This window comes from Chiloscyllium plagiosum, unplaced genomic scaffold (genome assembly GCF_037043375.1).
Source record: "Chiloscyllium plagiosum isolate Xiang-an unplaced genomic scaffold, Cpla_swu_hap1 HiC_scaffold_172, whole genome shotgun sequence".
Taxonomy (NCBI): Eukaryota; Metazoa; Chordata; class Chondrichthyes; order Orectolobiformes; family Hemiscylliidae; genus Chiloscyllium; species Chiloscyllium plagiosum.
In genome coordinates this window covers 309572-322661 of record NW_028270311.1, presented here as the reverse complement: position 1 = coordinate 322661, position 13090 = coordinate 309572, and the positions used below count along the sequence as shown (strand labels likewise).

The 13090-nt window shown below is 44.1% G+C and overlaps 1 non-coding gene across 1 annotated transcript; it reads left to right on the top strand.

Moving 5' to 3' along the window:
- The first annotated feature begins 5166 nt into the window (after positions 1 to 5166).
- trnar-ucu (transfer RNA arginine (anticodon UCU)) lies at positions 5167 to 5258 on the top strand. Its single transcript is given in 2 exon segments — positions 5167 to 5203; positions 5223 to 5258. It is a non-coding gene; the product is annotated as a tRNA-Arg (tRNA).
- Positions 5259 to 13090: the final 7832 nt, after the last annotated feature.

Here is a 13090-nt window from a genome sequence, read left to right as displayed (position 1 = left end):
CAATGCAGAGGATGAGCCACTATACAATCACATGAAAAAATAACCAACAGTAAACGCAATAAATGCAATGACTGAGATTGGCGAGGAACAGCACCACATGCACAAAGGATAACCTACTGAGATTGGGTTGTATCGTCATCTTCGATGTCCTCAGTGGCAGTGGAAAGTCCATCATTGAGAATGTCGAAGACTGATTTCGATAGATTTCGAGAAAAGATGAATTTTACAGGCTTAGCAAACAAATTGGTGAAATGTTGGTTTAAATAACAACGAAGTTTCTCATCATTACGAAGGTTGTAACTACGGTTACACACTTCAATCACACTGGCTTCCAGGTCTGGAATAACAGAAATTTGGCGACGCAGTGGTGAAGATCCGATCGGAATTTGAGAGCGGAATGAATGCGAGAATCTTTACTCTTTCTCCAGTGACCAAGTCCGTGAGCATGCAATTCTTCTATGAAGGCAGAGATGTGCGTGAAAAGCCCAGGATGGGAGCTCCAAACGAGGCTGGAGCAACTGGAATAGAGAGCTGTGGGAGAAAAGGCTGGGAGTTCTAACCTTATCTGAATGCACTTCAATTGACATGGCGCAGTAACCTAGGATTGATGGAGAGTATCTTGAGCCATTTTAATCTGAACTGAAATAGTTTTTGACAGCATACATTTTTGTGGATTGAGGGAGGATCTGCCCCAGGGAATTGTCACAATTATAAATAAACATTTCGCAAAGACTGAACTCGGCTAGGTGTGTCCGAGCGTTGTGAAATTGGCTAAATCTCAGTGCACTCTGACATTTCTCATATTCTGACTTTGCAGTCGGTTGATTTTCGGGAAGGAATTTTTAAAATATTTTTCTGTTATTGAAATTCCTGCTAGCTTGTTCTGGTCTGGTCATTGATGTAACATGAACAACCGAACATTAATATGATTTTGGGTTTCTGTTCGACGTTCCCTCGAATTATGGAAGAACAACAGGACAGCAGAGGTGAAATTTATCAGAACAGCAGTGATCAAATTGAATGAATGGGCAGACAGAGGATGAATGGAAGCTTCATGGGGATAAATGTATTTTCTTTGCCAATGAAAGTACCCGCATCACAAAGTGTCTCACCTGGACTGACAGAAATCAAGTCTATAAGTCCTTATAAACTTGAGGTGGGGAGAATGTAAACACAGCCAGCTCCAAAAAAAAGAAACATTTGTTCTTTTCTGAATCTCAGTCCCGGACTGACTAAGATGACCTTTGGAAAATTATTTTGCACAATGTCCGAGGAGGACTTACAGATTCGACCACGGAAACCAAATTAAATATCAAGATCGCTACACTCCACCGCCCCCCCCCCCCCCCCTTTTGACACATGGTCCTCACTGTGTATTAATTGGCACGGAATGGGAATAATAATCGCGTTGACAGGGTTTACCAATGGGGCCACACCACACCCATTCCCTCATTCTGCACCCTGCCATTGTGCATTCACGCTTGTCCTTCGGCGTGGCGTGCGACTCGACCTCCCATAAGTCTGCTTTAGATTACAAATAATTGACATACACATGTCAACTGATCACTTGGCGGCTGCTGGGCTGCTGTCCTTCCCGAAGAGTTTGCATTCGCATTGCCTTGAGAAAGGGAATCGTACTTTTTCGTGTGGGCTTCACATTTACAGACAACGAATGATTTAGGCGGTAGGACCGCTTCCAGGAGGTCAGAAGTCAGACCACGGTGTATTTTGGGCTTTCCAGTGGAGGTCAAGAACCCCCTGTGTTTCCACAGAGTTCCACAATTATGTACAACCCCGAATGCATACCTGCAGTCTGTGTAAATATTCTCTATCATTCACTCAGCCAATTGACATGCCTCAGTCAAGGCAATCAGCTTTGTTGCTTGAGCTGACAGATGACAAGTGAGTGATTCCGCTTTGACTACCTCGTGGCTATTTACTACAGCATACCAAACACCATTGTGGCCTATCCGTTTGCCCCTGAATGCGGACCCATTCACAAAAAAACGCAATATCCTGATACTGTGTTTGTGAAGCCTGCACGCCTGGTCTTGGTGAGTTTCAGCGACACAGTCATGTGGGTCTCTGTCTCCTGTTGTGGCGAGAAGGCTAGCAGCATTACGGACGTTACATCTCGTTATTGTAATGTTAGGCATCTCCAATAGTACAGTATTGTTTCTGAGCCAACGTGCTGCAGACATGTGTGCTGTGTTTTGCTCGAAAAATAGTAAGGATCCATGTGGGACCAGGAGGCTTAATTCTCCAAAGCCGACTGTGTCCCTGGACGCTACAACAAACTTTTGAAGCTGCAAACACGGCTTGCAGGCATATAGGCAATCCTGCCGCTACGGGGTCTAGGTATAGCCAAAATGTAAGCTACCTGCCTCAATTTTCCCACATTCTCCTGCATCCGATCAGATGTCATGCATCTACCGTTTGTACAAAAGGCTTGTTTTGATTCTGACCCCCAGTGTAGGTGTGATTTTGGAGCGCATGTTCAGCTGCAACGATCTCTGGTTCTGAAACTCTAAGCCATTGGAAATTTCATTTAGAGGCGCCTCAAGGGTTGTGTAATGTGGGATAAAAAATCGACAGTAGGAGGGCAAGACCAAAAAGAATAGCACTTGTTACTTCGTGTGAGGCTTTGGAATTTGCAAATTGCTTGAACTTTGTCTTGACCAATGCACTTCCCTGATTCAGACAAGAAATGACCAAAGAACTTCACCTGTTGTTGCACAAATTGTAGATTTGCGACACAAGATTTGTGCCCATTCACGGCGAGATGGCAGAGCGACACAAGCGTATCTTTCTCACATTGTTCCTCTGTTGGTGCTGCTATTAAGCATTCGTCTACATACTACAGAAGCGCTGACCCCGTGGTTAAAACACAAATCTCCCGACTCCAGCATCGAGCCTCATTAATTATGATGGGGGACTTACAGTCACCTTGACAAAGTCGCTTGAGTGTATATGATTTTCCGTTGAGTGGAAAAGTGAACCAGAATTGACTTTCTGGGTGTACCGGTACACTAAAGAAGATATTTGATAATTCCGTGGCAGAAAACCATTTACTGTCAGGTGGAATTCGAACTGAAATAGTACAAGGATTAGGAACATTTGGGGCGGGCGGAACAACAGCATAATTGACTACCTGCTGGTCTTGAACAAAGCTCCGTTTCCCCGATTCACCTGGAATGTTTGCCTTTTTGACCAGAAAAATGGGGGCTCTCACCGGTGATTATCCACAGGGGATTATCACTCAAGCTTTCAGGAGGGATGCAAAGTAGTATCCTTTGGCAGTCTCGTGTTTTAACGGGTCTCGTGCTCTGCATGGGCGATACTCAGACTTCCGGGCTATCCTTATGGGTTCACAGCTTCCTATGAACCCCACATCACGTTTGCCTTTTGCCCTGCACTCAGTAGTGACTCTTCTTAATCTTGGGTCCGAAACATCTACCATAACTAATCGCCAGGCTACCCTTTTGGCGGGGGTTACCTGGACTGCTCTATCTGCCTGAGTTAGCCAATTTAGTTTCTTCATATCTGTCCTTATGTGTGTATTGAATCAGGTACTCACGTCGTCGCTGAAAACACAATCTTTCGTTTTTTTGTGCCTGCAGTATGCATCGTCTCAAATCCTGCCACCTCTCGCTGGATGCCTTCGCCAATGGTACGTGAGGAAAGGTGTCTTCCACATCAAAAGGATTTTTTTTCTCATTCCTTGACTGTTTGTCCCTGGTATGGTAGTTTACTGGCCTTGTATGTCTGCTATTATTTCGGTTTAACTTTACATTTTTTTTTGTCTGTCTGCAACACATGCCTCTGCAAAGTCAAATAATTACTTATTTGTTTCCCTGTGCTTTTATTGGATTTAAAATAAATGTTAATTTACCATTACAATGGGCATTAAATTATTTTACAGGTTGCAGTAACAGCGAGGGCCGAAGTGCCTGTACTGCATTGTGACGTTTGTTGTTGTCAGTTACGTTTCCTGCTGGTTTCAGATATTTCTCCTCACTCTGGAAGCTCCCGGTCGCATGGTCCAGAGATTTCTCTGCACTTCAGCTAATCGAGGCAACTGTATTTCCTGCTCAGAATGTGATCTCTCTCCAATGCAGAGAGGAACATTAAGTCGCTGACAAAGCTGAGATCACTTACGTTCTGTCCAGAATCAACAAATACCATCCCGATGTTCCAGTTCCTGTAACTTCAACATTACACTATGTTCCCACCCTTCAGGCTCTCTGCTTATATTCCTGATGAAAGGCTGTTTGCCGAAACGACGATTTCACTGCTCCTCGGGTGCTGCCTGAACTGTTGTGCTTTTCCAGCACCACTCAAATCTAGACACTGTGTTCCCAAGCCATCATTTCAGTCTCTGGTCTGCTGCAGTGCTCCTTCAAGACACAACATAAGCTGTAAGATACGCAACTAATTTTCTACCGACAGACCATGAAAACTTTTGGACCCAACATCAAGTTCAATAATTTTAGAAACCGTCTGCCGTCTTACACATACTTCACCCACCCTCCCTTCCCATTAGTTCTGAAGACGGATCATTGGACTCGAAGCGTTAACTTTCCTTCCTCAGCAGAGATAGACAAGAGCTGCTGATTTTGTTCGGACCTTTTGGTTTTTCTTCTGAGAACTTTGTTTTTCTCTTGTAATCGCCAGATACTGGAAGCGTCTGAATGCAGGAGGAGAATTTCACAGGAGATGAAAAGAATGGCAAGGATTTGACCACTCCCATTGTGAAGGTACGCGAGCTAGGTTGGGGATGTAACTCTAAGCGCAGAGAAGGCTGAATAAGAATCCGATTAACGTGCTCATTTTATGAAGAGGATAGATATGTGTGACAGGGATAAGCCTGTATTGGGAAGGAACAGAGTAACATAAATGAAAGACAGGAGACAAGGAGGAGATTTGGGAATAATACTTTCACCTGTAGAGTATTGATTATCTGGAAATTATTATCTGAACATGTGGTAAAGGTAAGTGTCATGAGAACGTTTCAGCAGTCTGTAGCTGAACACTTGATGAGCCAGAGCACTAGTGGATAAGGACCAGGTACCAGAAAGTGTGACGAGGACAGACAGGCGCGAGATTGGTGTCCTGAATGCAATGCATCAAAGGCAAACTTGTGGGCTTAACGGCGACATTAGGCGCGGCTCTGTGGCGCAATGGAAAGCGCGTTGGACTTCTACATCTCTATTCAGGTTGCGATTCAAAGGTTGTGGGTTCGAATCCCATCAGGGTCGTGTTTTAATTTATGTTTTGCAAAGTGGTCAGACCAGACTCGGCTGCTCATCTGCAAAACCGGTAATATTCGTGCATAAACCGAACTGTCTCGAAACGGAACACTTTCCTCCCACAGATGTACATTATCGATGTCTATTTATGGTAGAGATCGATAAATGCCTGTTAGCCAGTACGACGTTGTGGATGGGCTAGAAAAAGACATACAATTGTTGTGTGAGCCATGATGATATCAAATTACGTGGCAGGACAGAATCGGTGTTAAGAATGGCCTCCTTCTGCTCCTTTGTGTCTGTGCCATTTCTGGCCAAGATTTTTAAATAATCACATTGAGGACAATATGAAGTAAACGCCAAATAATATTTTGGTCTCATCTCCACTTTGCTTCCCTCCCGGCTGGCATCGACAGCTCTTGTTTCAGCTTTAGATCAGACAGCAGAGGATTCTCACAAGTTCTCCTTCAGGCTTAATGTTCCTTCACATAGGTTTCCAAGTGGACACATGGAGCAAACAATTGGATTCTGGGGATTCAGGGGCAGAATTCCCCTTTGCTGGGCTGGAATTCTGGCCAAGGTAATGAACGTGAATTTCTGACATTTTGAATCTTACTCTGGATTCTTGCGACTTTACGAATTAAACTGAATTTAATTTGCCCTTGCAGAACATTATTCAATCCTCACTGTGCATAAATACCATGCCACATTCTCGTGCACATAGTATGCTGAACATTGTTGATGTTGTATGCAGTGTGGGTCGATGTCTCAGATGAACATGCCAAACGAAGTTGGTGAAATATCAGTGAATCGAATTTTCTGACGAATTGAAGCCTATAGAAGGAAAACATTGCCTGTGACCAACGCAGGAAGCCATGGTAAATGTATGCAGTATTCAATAAAACCGATTTTCACCACATTTATCTACACCATTTTCCTGAAGCTGATGCTTCACAATCTATGATCCATTATCAGTATAACCACCTCTGCACTGCGTTTCATTTCAGATACACAGAAAAAAAGTAATTCGGTTGAGGGGCCCAGTGGTAAGATCAGGAGACGTTCGCCACCATTAGACTGCAGATGCAGTGATGACATTAGTTAGCTTGCTGTACTTGCATGACAGAATGGCAGCACATGAACTGCCAAAGTTGTGCATTGGATTCTCGCCAGGTCTTTGTTTTACTTATACTGACCAGAGATGATTGCAACTTCAAGCTGAAGAACAGTTTAAACCCGGAATATTACATTGCAATAAAGTGCATTTGGCACTAATTTTGCACCGACCTGTAAGACCAATCTGAATTCCATCTGACCAGCATTTTTACATGAAAAACCGGAAGTTTAACAAATGATCATTTAATTGCCTTGAAGGTTGGTGAGTCTACGACTGTTGAAGAAAAGGCGTTCTGCACTCTTACTACTCTCTGAGAAAGGCAGCTACCTCGGCATCTATCACCCTCAACTTACATCGATGTGCCCTTGTGCCAACCATCACCATTTGAAGAAAACGCCTTCGCTGTCCACCTTAAGGCAAACTCTGATAATCTTTTATGTCTCTATTAATTCACTTCTCAAACTTCTTATCTCTATCAAAAACAGCCTCAAGTCCCTCAGCCTTTCCTCGTAAGACCTTCCCTTCAATGAAGGCAACATCCGAGGAAATCTCGTGTACAACCTTTCCAATGCTTTCACATCCGTCCTATAATGTGGCGACCAGAACTCGACAAGATTGGCCATACCAGACAAATTTCTGGAGCTGCAAAGGAATCGTTTGGCCCTGAAACTCAATCCCTCTGGCAATAAAACCGAACACACTGTGCTCATTGCAAACAAACCCATTAACGTGTGTGTTAACTTTCAGAGTTTTATATACGTAGACGCCGAGATCGCTCTGCTCATCTAAACTTCCAAGAATATTACAATTAGCCCAGAACATTTTATTCTTGTTGTTCATTCCAAAGTAAATCACATCACACTTTTCCACAATAACCTCCATATGCCACCCCTGAGTCCCGATCTGCAGATTATTCATGTCTGTCTGTAACCTGCAGCAGACTTCGGCACTGTTGACAACTCCATCGACTTAGTGTGTTCTGCGAATTTGCTCATCCATTATCCCATGCTCGAACCCACGTTATTTATAAAGGTGACAAATAGCAGTGGACCCTAACAGGAACCTTGTGGTACACCATGAATAACTGAACCCCAGAATGAATATTTTCCATTAACTACCACACTCTGTGTTCTTTCAGCGAGCCAATTACTGATCTAAACCGCAAAATCACCCTCAATCCCATGTCTGTGTATTTTCTGCAACAGCCGACCGTGCATTCGTGAAAATCATATCCATGATGTTAACCACTTTACTCTCATCCACTTGTTTTTTGACCTTTTCAAAAAGCTCAGTAAAGTTTGTGAGCCACAACCTGATATTCGCAAAATCGTGTTGACTGTAGCGAATCAACTTCTTTCTGCTTCGGTGATCATAAATCATATCTCTCATAACCTTTCCCAAAACTTCACCTTCAAGGAAATACGGCTCACTGTTCCATAATTTCCAGCGTTCTCCCTACTACTCTTCGTGAAGAAGGGGACAATATTTGCTGAACTCGAGTCTTCTCACACTAATAACATAGACACTGACGAAATAAAGTTGGTAGTCAAAAGTTCTGCAATCTCCTCCCACGATTCCCAAAGAAACCTATGATACATCCCATCAAGCCCAGGGGACAAATCTACTTTCAGGATTTCAAGAATTGCTAACAACTCGTCTTTATGAATATAAATTTCGTTTATTCTTACAGATTGCATCTCAAAATTCTCTTCAACAGCATTGTCTTTTTCATTTGAGATATGATGAAAAATAAACATTCAAAGGCTCTCCTATCCACGGACTCCGTTGACGACGTCCTCCTACTGTTCTTGGCAGGCCCCAATGATATCCTAGATATTCTTTTATTCTTGAAATGACAAGATAAAGCTTCCGGTTTTTAAATGACCCTGCCAGCTAAAGACTTTTAATGTCCCCTCTTTGCTCTGAGTAGCTCTCTCTTTTGGCCCTTCCTTGCTAGCTTTTAATTTTCAAGTGCCCTAAGTCAGCTTTCATATTACATGTTTACATGCACGGCCTTCTCCATCTTGACAAGAATTTCAACTTTTTGAGTAAAAATGGCTCCCTGTCTCAACCTCATATTCCCTGCATGACGCACTTACACTTATCAAGGACATGCATGAGAGCTTACCTGAACAAGCTCCATATTTCAGGTTTGCAAAACCCCATGCGTTTACTTTCCCATCTGATGCATCCTAACTCATGCTGATCGCATCAAACTGGCTTTTCTCCCAGCGGTAGCTCATGCTCTGCGATATATATATATATTCCTATGCATCACTAAATAAACATACCGAATTGTGGTCACTATTACCAAAGTGCTCAATTATCTCCAAATCCAACAGTTGACTTGCTTCATTACGCAGTACCAAATCGAATATGTTTTTGATTCTTGTTGGCCTGTCTACATGCTGCGTCACGAAACCCTCCTGCACACAATGGACAAATACTGACCAATCAGATCTCCTCAAACAATAACATTTCCAATCAATATTTGGAAAGTTAAACTTCACCACTACAGCTACCTTGTTACTTCCGTTCCTATCCAGAATCATCTTTGCAATCTTTTCCACCATATCTCTAGAACATTTTGGTGGTGACCTCTACTTGCCTCATTTTAATCTCAGCCCATTCTAGTTCAGCAGATTGAGTCGTGTCCTCACCAAATATCCTTTCTGCTACCACAGCACTGTCTTTGACTAAAAATGCCACATCTCCCCCTCTTTAACGACTTCCCTGTTCTTACTGAAAAATCGAAACTGAGGTGCAAGGAACAACCATTCATTTCAGTGCTCCATTCATGTCTCTGAAATGGTCACAATATTGAAGTCCCAGTTAACAACCCATGACAACGGCTTTATCCCAGATGCTCCTAGCGGTGAAGTAGGCACACCTCAAACCATCTTCATCCTTGCCAACATTCACTCGCAAACCCGAAATCCCGTTTATGTCCTAACCACTCAAAACTTCCAGCAAACCGCAGCTAAAATTCAGGTTCGCAATCCGCTGCTGAATTCGTTTAAACCCTCCTGAGGAGCTTTAGAAAATTATCCACTCAGGATATTGGTACCCTTCCGGGTCAGGTGAAAACCATCTTGTTTGGAGAGGTCCAACCGACTCCAGAATGAGCCCCAACTATCCAGATATCCAAATCCCTATCATCTGCACTATCTTTACAACCACGTGTTCATCTGCTCTCTCCCTATTCTTTCCCTCACTATAATGTGGCATGTGTAACCAATCAGAGAGAACAACTCTGTTTGATCTCGTTCTAAAATGTCACCCTGGATCCCTGAATTCCTTCCATACATCCACATCAATTTTATTATAACTTGTTAGTGCATATGCGAAACATGACCTCGGGCATCTCCCCCTCCCCTTAAGGGTCCTGAAAACACGCTGAGAGACATCACAAACCTTGGTAACGTGGAGGTTTCACATCAATCATGATCCTGCCCTGTACCCACATAAACTGCAATCTGTCCCCCTCAATATTTAGTCCCCAATAACTATTGCTCTCCTCCCCTCTCCACTACCCTTCTGATCACAGGGACAAACACTGTGCCAGAGATCTGTACACCCTGGCTTACCCCTCGTAGGACATCCCCCCAAACGTACACTACGGTATGCTTGTTACAGATGGGCACAGCCAAAGTGGATGCCTGCACTAGCTGCCTGTTCCCTTTTCGTCTCCCGACTGAATACCATCGACCTGTTTCTTGTACCTGAAGTGCAACTGCCTCCATATAACTCCTCCCAATTCTCCTCAGACTACCCAAAGATCCAATGTTCAGCTCCAGTTCCCTAAAGCTGCTGCCAAGGAGATGGAGGTGGGTGCAATTCCCGTAGATTCAAATGTCAGGGACATTACAGTAAACTCTGAGATCTCACATTCCACAGGAAGAACATTCAAATGGCCGACCATCCATTTCTAATGTTGTGAATTCACACACACACGCACACACGCACACACACGTGTGTGTGTGTGTGTATTCAGAATATTTGGAATTGGTTGGTCGGCCATTTGAATGTGTTAGGAGAAAGTGAGGACTGGAGATACTGGAGGTCAGAGCTGAAAATGTGTTGCTGGAAAAGCGCAGTAGGTCAGGCAACATCCAAGGAACAGGAGAATCGACGTTTCAGGAAGGTGTGTCCAGCAGGCTAAGATAAAAGGTAGGGAGGAGGGACTTGGGTGAGGGGCGTTGAAAATGCGATTGGTGGAGGGAGGTCAAGGTGAGGGTGATAGGTAGGAGTGCGGTGGGTGCAGAGAGTTCAGGAAGAATATTGCAGGTTAGGAAGGCGGTGCTGAGTTCGAGGAATTTGACTGAGACAAGGTGGGGGAGGGGAAATGAGGAAACTGGAGAAATCCGAGTTCATCCCTTGTGGTTGGAGCGTTCCCAGGCAGAAGATGAGGCGCTCTTCCTCCAACCGTCGTGTTGCCATGGTCTGGCGATGGAGGAGTTCAAGGACCTGCATGTCCTTGGTGGAGTGGGAGGGGGAGTTACGGGTGGTGGGGTTGGTTGGTCCGGGTGTCCCAGTGGTGTTCTCTGAAACATTCCGCAAGTAGGCGGCCTGTCTCCCCAATACAGAGGAGGCCACATCGGGTGTAGCGGATGCAATAGATAATGTGTGTGAACGTGCAGGTGAATTTGGGGTGGATATGGAAGTGTCCCTTGGGGCCTTGGAGGGAATTAAGGGGGGAGGTGTGGGCGCAAGTTTTGAATTTCTTGTGGTTGAAGGGGAAGGTGCCGGGAGTGGAGGTTGGGTTGGTGTGGGTTGTGGACCTGACGAGGGAGTCACGGAGGGAGTGGTCTTTTCGGATCGCTGATAGGGGAGGGGAGGGAAATATATACCTGGTGGTGTGATCCGTTTGGAGGTGGCGGAAATGACGACGAATGAAACGTTGTACATGGAGGTTGGTGGAGTGGTAAGTGAGGACCATGGGGTTCTGTCCTGGTGGCGGTTGGAGGGGCGGTGCTCAAGGGCGGAGTAGCGGGAAGTGGAAGAGATGCGGTGGAGGGCATCGTCGACTATGTCTGGCTGGAATTTGCGCTCCTTGAAGAAGGAGGCCATCTGGACTGTATGGTTGTGGAACTGGTCCTCCTGGGAACAGATGCGGTGGAGACGATGGAATTGGGAATATGGGATGGCGTTTTTTCAGGGGGCAGGGTGGGAGTCGGTCGGTTTATCGTAAATGTCCGTGTCGATTCGGTCACCCGAGATAGAAATGGAAAGGTCTAGGAAGGGGAGGGAGGAGTCTGAGACGGTCCAGGTGAATTTGAGATCGGGGTGGAAGGTGTTGGTAAAGTGGAAGAACTGTTCAACCTCCTCGTGGGAGCACGAGGCTGCGCCGATATAAAGTGGATGAACTGTTCAACCTCCTTGTAAAGTGGATGAACTGTTCAACCTCCTCGTCGAATGTTCTTCCCGTCGAATGTGCGAGCTATATGTATATACATATGTGTATGTACATATATGTATAAATGTGTGTGGGCGTGCATTTTTGTGTGTATGCATATATATTTAAAAGTTGCAAAAGAACATTCAGTAAAACAGCATTTATTCAAAAAAATATCTGATTTTGTGGAGTGTTCTGTCCTTGGGAAATACCTCAGTTACTTAAGACCAGCCATAAAGACTCCCTAAGTGAATATCCATCACTCACGAGAGATACAGAGGTGATTTTTGAAGTCGATGACGTTTGTCATGTCGCTGGTCCTGCGCTGTGTTAAATTCTGGAAAGGACGTTTAGCTCGTATCATATTACTAATTGTGCTACAAACTCGCACAGTCCATTAAAACAATCCAAAAGTTATTAGGTTTATCTTATTGGACATTTTGCCTGTTATCAGAAAAACTGGAATAGAAATGACAAAGCTGTTTTTAAGTACTGCTATGAAGATTACAGAATTCAAGCATGAATTATTTTCGTGTCTTGTCACTAGATATGGTTGGGGGAGATGAGTGAGAATCAAATGAACTCACTCCCTTCTTTGTGATTGCAGCCAAATTTTCTACTGCAACAGATGAAAGAACAAAGGTGCATCACATCGGCAGGTCAGTTCCAACTCACGATAGTGTAGTTTCTTTTTGATTCTCGACATCTCCTAAAGTATTAGCTGAATGGGGAGATCAGGATCCTGAAGGTATGCTGAGACATTGCGCGAATTATTCCCACACTGTTGGCATCACTTTATATCATAAAACAGTTATGCAGCAGACTGTGCTAACTGGCTTCCCTTTAATGCTGAGCTAACACAAACAGCTCAATTCTTTTAGAATTTATAGAAGTTCACGTAGAACAAGCTGCTAACGCTTTCCTCACAATCAGCTCATTCTACACTTAGTCGTGGTCAGTTGCAGGTGTTATGAGGCTTCTTTCCAATTAACGTTAACCAATTAGAGTGTGCACGTAGCGTGTACCCATTCTAGCCGCCCAGACTCCCTGTCCCGATGAAATTCGCTCCTTGTGTGTCTGCACGTATCTTTACAAATATTTTAGAATCAGCTTCTAAATAATTTTTCCTGAGAAAAAGTAATCATTTTCGAATTCAATAGCTGTAGAAAGAAAAAGAATGCGAGCTCCAAACTTTTCTTTATCATTCATCGCTGGTTTTCAAGTTCTTTACTCTAGATATAGATCCATTCGAATGAGGGAATTTCCCTCCTGTTTACTCTCACCAAATTCACATCGCCTAGAAATCTTCTATACGGACACAACTCAGTT